At 37.9% G+C, this 12,939-nt stretch overlaps 1 long non-coding RNA gene across 1 annotated transcript in view; it reads right to left on the bottom strand.

Moving 5' to 3' along the window:
• Positions 1 to 4,225: 4,225 nt before the first annotated feature.
• The window catches only part of LOC113916241, a 38,067-nt gene continuing 29,353 nt past the window's right edge, over positions 4,226 to 12,939 (bottom strand). The window contains exons 2-3 of the long non-coding RNA XR_003517888.2: positions 9,392 to 9,433; positions 4,226 to 4,379 (exon numbers count right to left, since the gene is read on the bottom strand). This is a non-coding gene — a long non-coding RNA (uncharacterized LOC113916241). The remainder of the gene's footprint in view (positions 4,380 to 9,391; positions 9,434 to 12,939) is intronic.

The raw sequence follows: 12,939 nt of genomic DNA, 5'->3' as shown, positions 1-12,939 counted from the left end.
GAATTTTTCTCTAGAAAAGCAGAAGAATAAAATAACATGACCAAATTATAGATAAATGCTTTTTGAAATGATATGAGCACATTTTATCACTGGCAATTTTTGTCTGTGTGCTTAACACATTTAACCTTATCCAGTGTGTAATACATCACTGTACAAAGAATAAATGTAAAAGACAAGCATTCCCACCGAATCAAGTTTCTTCTGTATCTCCACATTTTGTAACACAGAGCATATGACCACCAGAAGGGATGTTAGATATTCCAAATGATAGGAATAAATCTGAACTGGGAATATGTATTAAAAATTTCATGTATAACTTTAATTTACCCCTTCTATGTAATCCCCATAGGTCTTTTTTGGGTGGTTGGGATAAGGACTGGGGAGGGGATGTCCTGGGAGTCTCATTTCTGCTTAAAATCATTTATGTTCTAAATGAATCTTTTGGTTGTATCACCCATCTCTCCAAGCACCAGGATGCTCATTTACAAAATGGCAATAGTATCTACCTGCCTCACATTTGGAAAGTTACTATAAAGCCCCAGTAATAGCTGAAGTCCTCGTTATGTTTAATAATTTTAATTTTAAAAGGTTTAAAAAATTTTAAAAGGTTTAAATAAAAGGATTGCTTTCCAAATGTGTACCTCCAGTGAGTTTCAGGTGCTTCCAAATATTATAATTTCTAAGCAGCCCTCAGGGTGATCAGGCAGTTCCAGAGACAATTGGGAACCACAGGCTGGACCCCCTAGGCTGGACCTAGCATGAACTACATCATTTTACTTGACATGCTCTATAACTAGTGAAATATTTTCTTTATGCAATAAAAGGAACTAAAATACGGATAAAAAGCACTGATTAAATTCATTTAATTCTCACAATAACCTTACCAAGTACATACTATCATTATCCCCATTTTATAGACATTTATCTTAAGGTTCAAGAATATACAGAGTTAAGTGAATGACAAATTTTAAAAAGATCATTTTATGAAAATATTTTTATTTTTTTAAAAGATTTTACTTATTTGAGAGAGGGAGAGAGAGAGCGCGCGCATGAGCTGGGGTGAGAGGGCAAAAGGAGAGGGAGAAACAGACTCCCCACTGAGCAGGGAGCATGCCATGGGGCTTGATCCCAAGACCTTGAGATCATGACCTGACCTGAAGGCACATGCTTAACCAACTGAGCCACTCAGGTGCCTCATGAAAATATTTTTTAAAAAGGCAAATAAAAGGATTGCTATGCACCCTCTTAAATAATAGATACATAAGCCAATATCAAGTTTTTTTAAAGCACAAAGAAAACAGAACAGTTAGGCTTACACCAATCTCTGTTAAAGCTGCGTGATATGGAAGTTACATGACCGCCCTTTGCAAGGGGCTAGATTTGATGACTTCTTTAGTATCTCCTTAAATCCTCTGCTTTATTGAAATGTGATCAACCATAACCTAGCCAATATGGTGATTCCTCCAAAGGAATGTAAATATATATCCCAAGATCTACAGTTGACTGTCAACAATAGGCTCTGTAGATGAAATACAAAATAAGCAATTCTGAAAAATGGGGAAATGATGCTGGCCTATTATTTTTCTAAAACAAGTTTATGTTTTAATTTTTTTTTCAAGTTGATAGGTTATAGTTCTAATGTTACCTGAAGAATCCTGTGTTTCTTCAAAGCCAACCTCAGGGACTTGGCTTCAAGGCCATGGATAATCTGATCTCCAACTCACTTCCTGCCTTACTTTATCTCCTCATTCTTGAACTGTCATCGAATTTAAAAGTCAAATGGCAAAGTGAGGCTTTTTTGAATTCCTGTTGGGAAGGATGGAGAGTATAGGTTTCTTTTCCGATTTCAATGATAAACTCCTAGAAAGCAGGAGCATGCATGTAGCTTTATAGATTTCCATCTTATAACCTAAAATATAACATTCAGTAATTTTTACACACTCAATTATGTGTTTATGCACAGAAAATTTATTCCATAGGTCCTATGTTAGTAACTGGGAAATTAATGGTGACCAGGTCAGATAAAATGATGGCCTTAGGGAAGGCTGCAATATAGAGAAGTTCCAGTAGATGAAATTCCAATATAGTATTTATCAGTTTATCTCAAAAACAAGAGGAAAGAGAATTCATATGGAGTTGGAAGGGGTCAGCAAAGGGTACGGAGGCATCAGGAAAGCCTTCTCAGAGAAAATTTGTCATGAAATGGAAGTTAGCTAGGTAAAGAGGTTGAAGAAGACATAAAGGAAGAGAAAATGGGAACAATAGGCAAAGAATTGGCCCTTAAAGAGATCAAACACCTTTAGGTAAAGGAAATTAATTCAGTATGGTTGAAGGATAAGTAAATAGAGTCAGGGAGAGTGGTGAAATATGAGCAAAAGAAAGCTTTTTAAGCCATGGACAAGAGTTTGAACTCTCATAGTATCAATCTCATTGAAGATTTTAAGCAACATAGTAACAAAATCAGATACTTAGAACTTGGAAAGATTTCTAGCGGGAGTATGGGAAACTAACGAAAGGCAGAAAAAGCCACGGTTGAGTTTTAATGAGAGAACAATTTCACATTGAACTAGGGCTAGTAGACGCACACAAAAGATATGTAAGAAGTAGAATCAACAGATCTTGGTAACTCATTTGGTCAGAAAGGGAGGGTTAAAGAGTGTTAAGGGTCTTGTAGGATTCTATTTCAGGCATGGGCAACTGGGTGGGTAGTTATCCTGTTTAAATACATACACCTGGAGAAGCAAGTTTTCTATAGGAGATGATAAGTTCAGTTTGGTGTAAATTGATTTGGAAGTACCAATACAAAATTCAATTAGAAATGTCCAATAAGTGGATGGATACTCAGGTCTGGAGCTCAGGAAAGAGACTGCAATCAGACATACAGATTTGGGAGATGTCAACATCCATTTTGCCTTTGAAGCCATGGGAGTCATTAAGCTCATTAGCGAAAAGTGAGATGAGAAAAGGGCCCGGCATTTAAGAGACAAATAGCATCACTGGCACCTGCAAAGAGACCGAGAAGGAACAGCTAGAGCAACAGGCTAAAATCTAGGCAAACATATTGCCCTAGCAATCCTGAAAAGGAAGTGTTTTAAGAAGGAGAAAGGGATGAGCCATGTTAAATGCTGTCAAGGGGTCCAAGTGATGAAAACAGCACATTTGTCAAAAAGATGCCATAGGTGACTGTGATAAGAAAAAATTTCAGAGAAATAATGAAAGATGAGAACAGGTATGGTATCTTTTATGAAATCCTCCGTGAAGAAGGGAGATAAAAATCAAGTAGAGATGAAAGAGAATATGGGACAGAAAGACTATCATTTTTTAAGATAGAAGAGACTTGAGGATGTTTATATGTGAAAGAGAATAGGCAGGAGCAAGGGGGAATTTGAAGCTACAGAGAGAAGGAACATAATCAATAGATCAGTGTTCCTGAGAAAGAATGAAATGGGATCCATAGGTCAGATGGAGGAACTGGCTTGAGACAGAAGGTGGAGTAACTCTTCAACTATAACAAGACAGAAGGTGGAAAGAATGGCGCAAGTATGAGTGAGACTGTGGTTTTAATGGCAAGAGGCTGAGGGAATCCCATCAGATGTTAGTTGATGTTGGCACAAAATGGAAATCAAGGAGAGAAATAAATGCTGGAAGAGTTAAATGGGGAGAGAAAAAATATATATAAGGGATAGGAACCAGAGGTTCCCAACTTTTTAAGAATAAGAGATCTGGAAAAACTGAGAAAGGCAAGAAGCATGAAGTTATGTTTACACAGTTGAATGATTTATTATGTAATCGGTGAGATTGTGTAGGTGATGGCAAGGAGTGAGAATCTAACCATGAGAGTGCCTTCACAAAATGACATAGAAGTGCACGTCAATGAGGTAGAGAGAGAAGAACTGAGAATCCCAGATTTTAGATGGTCCATTTCATAGATAACCCAGAATTTACTGTGAGAATTGAAATGACCAGAAAACATGCCCAGAAATTTGAGAATGAGTGCAGAAGCAAAGGTAGATGCAGTCTGTCAATTGGCCAAGGGTCGAGGAACTAAAGACGTGAGTCTGGTTTGGTTCAGCCGCAGGTGCAGCAGTGCCCTGACAGATCAAGGAGGGTCTCTCAGAAGCAATGAGCTGTGGCCACGTGGACTGTGTTTGTACATCTTACCTAATTGAGCAAATGATTTTCCTGTTTTCATATGAAATAGCAGCAGCTTCTGGTGGCTGGAAGAATGTTCTGGAAGCAGTCAGTCATGGGTCTGTTATGATTACATAGTCAGGGTTTAATACACTGGCTCTCTGAGAAGGTGTCCCAGCCTAGAAGTTCTGGGTGGAAAAAGCTGAAGTCCAGAAGGTCATTGCCTAGTCTTTTGATGAAAAGGGTTTCTAGATCAAAGGAAAATTAAAATGAAATTTCAGCCACCATTTAAAGAATTTTCAGCTTTCACAGATTTAAATCAGTCTAAACTACTTCATGTCTACATGTACTGATAGATTTAAACTGCCTGTGTTTGGACTAACAATAAATCAAGACACTTAACAGTATTCCAGACAAAGAGGAGAGGAATCATCAACATGGAAAATGATCTTTGTAAATTATTCAGTACCATGTACAAACAATAATCTGATACCACTTTTTAGCAACTTGGAAAAAGTCCATTATTTTCTCCTCCATCAGAAAAACATTAGATTTAGGAGAAATATTTTTTAATATCCTTTCCCAAAGCAAATTAAATACCATAATTGAATCTTGTGTTAGCCTTTTCAAAGTGTTTATCATTTTTTTTTCCTTTCTACTGGATGTGCTAAAAACGTAGGGCAGAATACCTTCTTTGATGTCTCAAGGGGGGAATCTGTTGCTAATCTGGAGAGGACAGTTAAATTTGTTAAGTGTGAAGTAAAGATAGTTTGTATTCTCCTCACATTTTTTTTTCCTTTTTTGCCCCTACTGGGTTTATCACCTAAGAATTTGTTAAGTAGAGTGTCTTGTGAACAAGTTTGCACTTATAGATTCTTTGTAAATTCCTAAGGTATAAACATTCTGCTTCTGACTCCAACTGAACTTACCAAACATTAAGAAAATTATCACCCCATCATTATTTTGAAGTTTTCTCTCTACAGGCAGAAACACTGGTTTTACAAATTTGCATTTCCTTTTTCAGCCTGAAAACTGGTCTTGTGAATGTTTTTGTTCAATCAAAGAAATCAATGTCATGTTTTCTATATTTAAATGGTATGTCTTTATAAAAAATTACATGAAAATTTCTTAATGTTTCAAATTAAAATACTCCCCAATTCTTTAAATCTTCAAATATGTAATCAACATACATTCTCTATATCATTTGGAGAGGATGTGCAATGAAGATTTGTCTGGAGCTATAAGAATTAATAAAAATAGAGTTGTTAAATACTTTCAGTCTCCAGAAGGATTTGCCAATCACAAATATGGAGAAGTGTGATAACTTCATGCTTATCTTTGGGTTATGTACTTCTCACTTCAAACTAATCTTAAGGAATGCCTCTTATTTGAAAAGTCTTCACAAAGGGTACTTTCTCAAAAATCTTCTCACGGTTTGGAAGTGATGGAATCCTGAAAGAAATCTACTTGGCCATAGTGTATATCCCAAACTGTGCACTTCAGTCACATGTCAGAAGCCTAACTAAGTTACAGGGTGTCCTATACCTCATCAGAGAAAGTGGAGGTGGTTCAGTGGTACCTCATATTTGGTGTTCTCAATTTCCCAAGGCCAATCTGCAGAGTATGAAATCATCATGGCTATGTCAAATTAAAGCAGGTCTTTACAATTCACTTTTTATAGGCCAGAATTTTCCTGAACCAGAGAAAAATGTATTCATCTAGCGTAGAGAAGGCCATGCTCATGGTAAATAACAAAGTAGCCCTTAAAAAAAAAATCTCTCTCTCTCTCTGCCTTCTCTCTCCCCCTTCATTTCTTCCTTTTTTTCTCTCTGACACATTGACTCAATAGTCAGTGTTCTCTCCCTCTACTGGCAGAATCACTTTGCTCCTTCTTCCTTCTCCAAATAAACCTATAATTGTGTCTGACATCAGTTATACATATTTCAACATAGACTTAAGTTCATAGGTGAACTTTTGCAAAACTTTGACAATTTAGGCACAACCTCCAGATTCCGATTGTGGTCAGAAATTTACAGAGTTAATACATTTTCATCTTTTTGTGAATACTGTAAATATAATTAGCATAGAACAAAGGCATTCGACAGTAAACATTAATACGAACTTTCCCCATGATGGTTCTCTAATATTAACAAATAGTATCTTAGAATGTCAAGTTAACAGTTATTTAGGTAAGTGGGAGGAAATTTAGTGGACAGTTTTGTCTACAGCTCTACAGCTTTCATCTTTGAGACAAAGCAGGAAGATGGGAATCCGTAGCGGTATTTCATACAGTTTTGCCATGGAGGTTCAATAAATGGTATCAATAAATGCTCAATAAATGGTATCCTTAGAATCATCATTAACAATATTAATGCTTCCCAAGGAAAACAGATGCTCCACAAAGATCAGAAAGGTGTGCCATAGTGAACAAGTATCTAATTCCTGGAATGGTGGCTTGCTTAATAAATATATAGTTATTTTTTTGTTCCATCAGGCAAGAAGATGGTAATGTTTTCTTTTATAAATATAACTTACATTCACATGCAAGTTACAGAAATTCACTGCTATGTTTCTGTTACTGTTTTCTAATATTACTGTTTCCTATTATTCTAGTGTATGTCAATCCTAATCTGACATTCTGAATGGCAGGGGTCATATAAATATTAAAATTGCTCTTCTAATTTTTAATGCTGGCTTTTAAAAGTGACTTAAGTCTTTAACCATATAAGAAATAACATTATAAAACATAAAAATAGCATTTGATAATCTCTCAACAATTTAAAAGTAATGATACCCAAAATAGAGGAAAATATGTTTCAATACTACCCAACTCATAAGGAATCTGTCTCCACTGAAATTCAAAGAATATGAACTAGGAAAAAAAACATTACCTCATCTTGCTCATCCCCAATTTTATATCCTTCAAGCAATGGACTTCCATCAATTTCTCCACGATTATTGCTTTATGCCAAGGATAAAAGCCTGTTGGAACATTTGCCAAAATCCTTTTCCCCCCAGCTTATTTATTCATTTACAACTTCTTGAACAATGTGTTGTTTTTTTTTTTTTGATGATGTTTTCTGCCTATAAAAAAATCTATGAAAAGTTATATTATCTCAACTTACAATTGTGTATTTCTGGTATGATTCTATTTGCTCGTGAAATAGCATTTCTACAAGAGAACTGCTTGGTTCATGTCTTAGGCCTCTGACAAAGCTACTCACACCTGTAGACACATAACATGAGTAGGCTTTGATCTTCTGCTGACCCTCTTAAGTATACTGAATACAAATTTTGAGCTGGCAGCTGCAACTGGCAGAAGTAAATGAGAAAAGGGAGAGGAAAACCTGCTCAGCTATTTCCTCACACATGATCCCTGCTCTTACCCCACTGTGTTCCTGACATCCTGGTATTGGTTTCTTCATCTTAGCAGAAAAGAGCAAGAGAAATGTGTCCTACTGTCTCACAGGACTGTCAGGACTACTGTTTCTCCTTCTCTGCCCAGCCAAACACAAGAAGGTGAACAGTAGTGAAAACAGAGGAAATGAAGGGTCGAGAAAGGTGAATTCCACCCAGCCACTGCACCAGGCTGGGTCCCTCAGGCCCCATCCCTCTGGGTCTCATTCCTCTCAGATTCCCAGGATGGTGTTCTGTCTGGCATTCTCATACCACCTGAGATCCTCTGCCCACTACAGAGCTCTTTGCTCTGGTCCAGAAAACATCATCTCAGGAAAGACTGAACACTTGGAAGGCTTCCTACCTCCAGCAGTGAGAGCCAGAGAAGAAAGGATCCCACCATCCCGCTTACAGGAACAAAGGGAAGCAGGTAGAGTCCTACTTTTCCATAATGGACTCCAAAATGCTTCCCTTTCACTGAAACATGGTTGATAACGTGCTTAGAACCTAAGACTTATCAGCACTTTTCTTTATAGATATGTAATAGGTTTGTTCTTACGTTACATACAGAATTGTAATGGAATTGGGTTACCTGTGCAAAGTTAATTCTAAAGGGAAAAAAAAAATGCATCTCATGTTCCAAACAACTGAAGTGTAAATACATTTTAGAATAAAACCCATTTCTGAGATGAGAGGTGTCTCTATATACTAATAGAGAACCTATCATGACGCCTTCCTTAGGATCCAGGACGTGAGACGGCATAATACAAAAGCTTTTGGTTTCATGTTGTTTTTTTGAGTGGGATTTAATTGTTGATTTTTTTTTCCCCAGGAGATTCAAGATGCACATACCAGCTATTGAATTCACCATAAACTAGGTTGAGGACTTCTTTTTAAGTAATCCAATTGACCCACAAAATTTCAAACAGCCTAAGTATGCTTAAAATGCAAAGTCTTTCTCCTCCGAAACTGCCTATTTCCAGAAGTAACCACTGCTAATAGTTTCTTTACCAGTGGAACTCCTTTAATAACTTGCAGGACAAATTCCTCTCATAGTTTGTGAAGGGACTTTTAGAGAAGCCCAAATACAGTTGCCACCAGTAGTTCCCAAAAGCTCCTCCAGAAAATACAAGCTTTTCAATTTAGTTTTCTTCTTATCTTTTGTACAACCCTGGGCAAAACACTGCCTACTGTAGAGTTTTCTGTAAGAATATGGGGCTTGGTTATGTCAATTAAGGGTTGGCATTTCTCTCTAAATCTGGTGCAGGCCTGTCCATGACCCAAATTATTGTCAGGCTTGTCAGCAGTCAAGAGTATTGTGCTGATACAGCAAAGCTTCTGATAATCTCTCCACAGTTGTCTTACTGGTGTATTTTGAGTAAAAGGTCATCAGCACACAGTAGTAGCTGAAGGACATTTGAATGTTTTCAAAACAGTGGAATTAAGAGTTCCCATTAGGGAACAAGCCTATTAACACCAACTGGATCCTAACATGCCTTTTTATGGCAGCTTGCATGAGACTACGCCTAGTACAGTCCATTTTCTTTCTAGATAATGGGAGAGTTGGTAAAATAAAGTTAACAAATGATCAGACAATCATATTACAAGCCTGGGATCCAAATTAGTTTCTAGCCAGACTGGACCAAGAGTCTGTTGACAGGCCAGGTACAGTAACAAACCTTTACCCTCTACGGTTTCTTTCTCAGTTATTGCCAATTTTTTCAAGGCTTCCAGGGTTTCTCTACTTTGCTAATATTTTCCTGTCCTTCACAAATGAAATCTTATATATCCACTCATTCTAAAAATATGATTTGAGTATCTACTACGTGCCAGGGGCTATTCTAGGAGTTTGGGGTATACTTACATCCCAATTAATGAAGATCTCTGCCCTCATGGAATCCCCATCCTGGTAGGAGGAGACAGACAATTTAAGTTAAACATAATAAATAAGAAACCTCTAAATTATGTTAGAAGTTGATGAGTTCTTTTTCTTTTTAAAGACTTTATTTGGGAGAGAGAGAGAGTGAGCCTGAGCAGGGGTGCAGGAGCAGGGGGAGAAGCAGCAGCAAGCAGCCTCCTCACTGAGCAGGGAACCTGACATGGGACTGGATCCCAGGACCCTGGGATCATGACCTGAGCTGAAGGCAGATGCTTAACTGAGCCACCCAGGTGCCCGTGAGGTTGATAAGTTCTTTGGAAAAGATTTAAGCAGTAGAGCAGAGAAAAAGGGCTTTCAGAAAGACGGTGGAGGTGACAATTTTGAAGTGGGTAGTGTGGGTAGGTCTCAGTGAGAAAGCAACATGTAAATAAAATCTTCAGAAAGGCAAGGACTTAGCCGTGAGGCTATGCGGATAAAGAGCAGGCGGGGAACAGATGATGCTGACATCCTGAAGACCAGTGAGGAGGCCGCGGGGAGCAGGAGAAAGTGTAGGAAATGAAGTCAGAGGGGAATGTGGAGATGAAATGGAGGAGGCACAGTTGCAGGTCACACAGGCTGGTGCAGGCCATGGTGCAGACTCAGGCCTTTAAAAGGAGATATGAGGAGACATTGGAGGTTTGGAGCCTAGGATTATTCCGGTTTTGTGCTAAGAGATTTTACAGGGATAACAGTGGAAGCGGAAGGCCCAGTTAGAACGTTATTCCAGTAATTCAGGGAAGAGATACGTGTTTCTTGGATCAAGGGGGTAACAGCAGAAATGATGGCTAGTGATCTCATTAAGACGTTGGGCATGGAGTGTGTTACTCTTCCCAAAGGTGTCTAAATTTTACAATACCTCATCTTCTTATTAAAAAAAAAAAATAGTTAAAAAATAAAAAAGAAAGGAGAAGAAGGAAGAAAAGAAGACATCCATTAATGGTTTAATTTTAGGCACTGCTGAAGAAGCTATTCCAGGGGGAGCTCTCTCCACGGGCCTCTCATATTATTCTGCCAGCATAATCTGATTTAAGCACAAGATGACATTTGTGCCAGATGATTCTAGAAATTGTGAGGGCAAGCAATATTGAACAGGGACTTACACAATACCCTCTGTTCATTCAGTCACTCAAGCATGAAGTATTTTTTAACACTTAGGATGAATCAGGCACTGTTCTAGGTGATTGAGACACAACAGTGAAGAAAAAAATGTCCAAGCCTTTGCAGCGCTTGTAGTCTAGACAAGAAAAAATAATACATAAGCTATTTAGCATATCATATAATGACAAATGCCATCAGAATAAAAGTGGAGCTGGGTAAGAGGAATCAGAGTGAGAGATGTTTCAGTTTTGAGTAGTCAGGGTAGGCCTCATTGATGAAGAGAAAGAATCAAAGGCAGTGGGTACCACACTCAGACTCTTAAAATGAATAACGGAACTCCTACAGCTTCCTGAGTAATTTTATAATTGATCATTTAATATACCTCTATTCAGAAGGAGTCTGAGTAAGAGTTTGTTAACGATTCAACTATAATGTGATATTATATTGCTTACAGTCTTTTAACTCATTTTTCTTGCAAATCTCCTACCTGTACCATATTTGAAATCTTTTTATATAATTCACTATCAAATAAAAGAATTAACGTGGCACAGTTCCTGTTATAATTGATTATAATTATTAGGGTTTTTTTTAATTTTTTCAGCACTACTTATATGTAGGAAATAATTTAAAAAGCCAATAAATGAGAATGAATGCTCTAATTCCAAAGTTACTTCCTGCCTGCTTTGTATCAGGCTTATTGTGAAATAAATTGAAAATATAATTAAATTGTTTTAAAATACAGTGATTTTTCGAATGAAAGTAAAATAAATTATGCTATTTTTCAAAATGTGGCTCAGTACTCTGGTGTCAGAGTTAAGCCAAAGTGTGACTGGAATCTTTCAGACAATCTTGTGATGAGCTTCACCTTTCCAGCTGGCTTTATGTAGCACCATGTTCATTATCCAGAATAATAGTCATCTTTAATATGTCACAAATCTGAACAGCTATGACATTCATACCCAAAGTTCAGCAAAAAAGATTAACAAGGCTTAGGCTTTATGAAGAAAGACTGTCTAGGTGATTATGAGAGAATTCCTTTTCATTTTTAGCAATCTAGAAATCAAACTCCGAAGCCACAAAACGCTTAAGTATTGTCTAAATATTATCTCTGACCTGTGACGGAGATTCTTCCGCCAGGTGAAATTGTGGAGAACTTTTACAACTATATTTCTCAAAATAGAAGTTTGTGAGGAAAAGAGGTGTCTATGGACAAATAAAATTAGGGACTTTTAAACACTGTTGCCAGGTTCCTCTGCAAGATTTCTCAGAGAATTTAACAAAACGTATCCCCAAGAGATTGATAGAATTAGCAATATTCAACAAGCTATTTTTCATAGAATCATTTGCTTTGTAGAAAAACCTATTTATAGGGAATACTGCTTGGGATCCTTCTTTAAAGAACTGAAGTAGGAAGAGTTATGGATTCTTCAACACCACACCAGGTGCTCGTCATTTCACTCACTATATTCTTATCACCTCTATTCATTTGTCAGAACTCTTTTGTGTGCATTGCAGAAACTCAATTTATGCTGGTTTAAGTGTCCTAAAAAATTTTCCCTCGCATGGAGGCTAAAATTGGCTTTGGGTTATGGCCAAATGGGTCCAGGGATTCATTCATGCCTCCAGACCCAGTCTCTGGCTCTCCTCCCCTGACTGTTGTCCTAGCTCACTTCCCTGTTAGGCAGATTTTCTTCAAAAGGTGACCACTCAGCAAATTCAGACTTACCTACCCTGAACTTCTTAGTTTAGCAGAAAACTACCTCCCCTGTACATTGTTGAACGAAAGTTCCTCCAGGTCTCTTTGGCTTTGCTTGGGTGAGAGGCCCCTCGTCATACCAGTCCCAGCGGCCAGGAGGATGGGCTTCACTGATCAGAGTCTGAGTCACGTACCCAACCCAGAATTGGCACGGGACTAAAATCAAGCTCCCTCCCTCCCTGTGGTCTGAAGGTGGGGGGGCAGACTCTAAAAACCACATGAGGCACCAGCACCTGTGCAAGTAAAGATAAAGGATGGGCAAGGACAGAGAAGGCTACACATCTAAATTGTAACACTAGCTGAGGAAGAAGTAAAAACTAACATCCTCTCCTAAGAAGCAAGTTCATGTTTTTAAAATATTGGATATTCCCTCATTTAGCATATAACCTTAATCAAGTATTTAATAGGTTGTACCTATCTGTTAAGACAGTTTCCTATATTCCACTCTTAACTCCCTGTTCATATCCCTCTGTACCCAAGGTTCCCAAATGGAATTCTATGGATTTGCCTTGCCTCCCTCATCATTAGAGATCTCCCCAAAGAGAGGGCTCTTGCCCTAGTCATGCCTGAACACAGGGCCCAGCAGCGTGCTGCACACACTGTAAGCATCCTGTGCCTGTTGAACTCAATAGAATTCTTG

Source organism: Zalophus californianus, chromosome 1 (genome assembly GCF_009762305.2).
Source record: "Zalophus californianus isolate mZalCal1 chromosome 1, mZalCal1.pri.v2, whole genome shotgun sequence".
Lineage (NCBI taxonomy): Eukaryota > Metazoa > Chordata > Mammalia > Carnivora > Otariidae > Zalophus > Zalophus californianus.
This window is presented reverse-complemented; position numbering and strand designations above follow the sequence as displayed.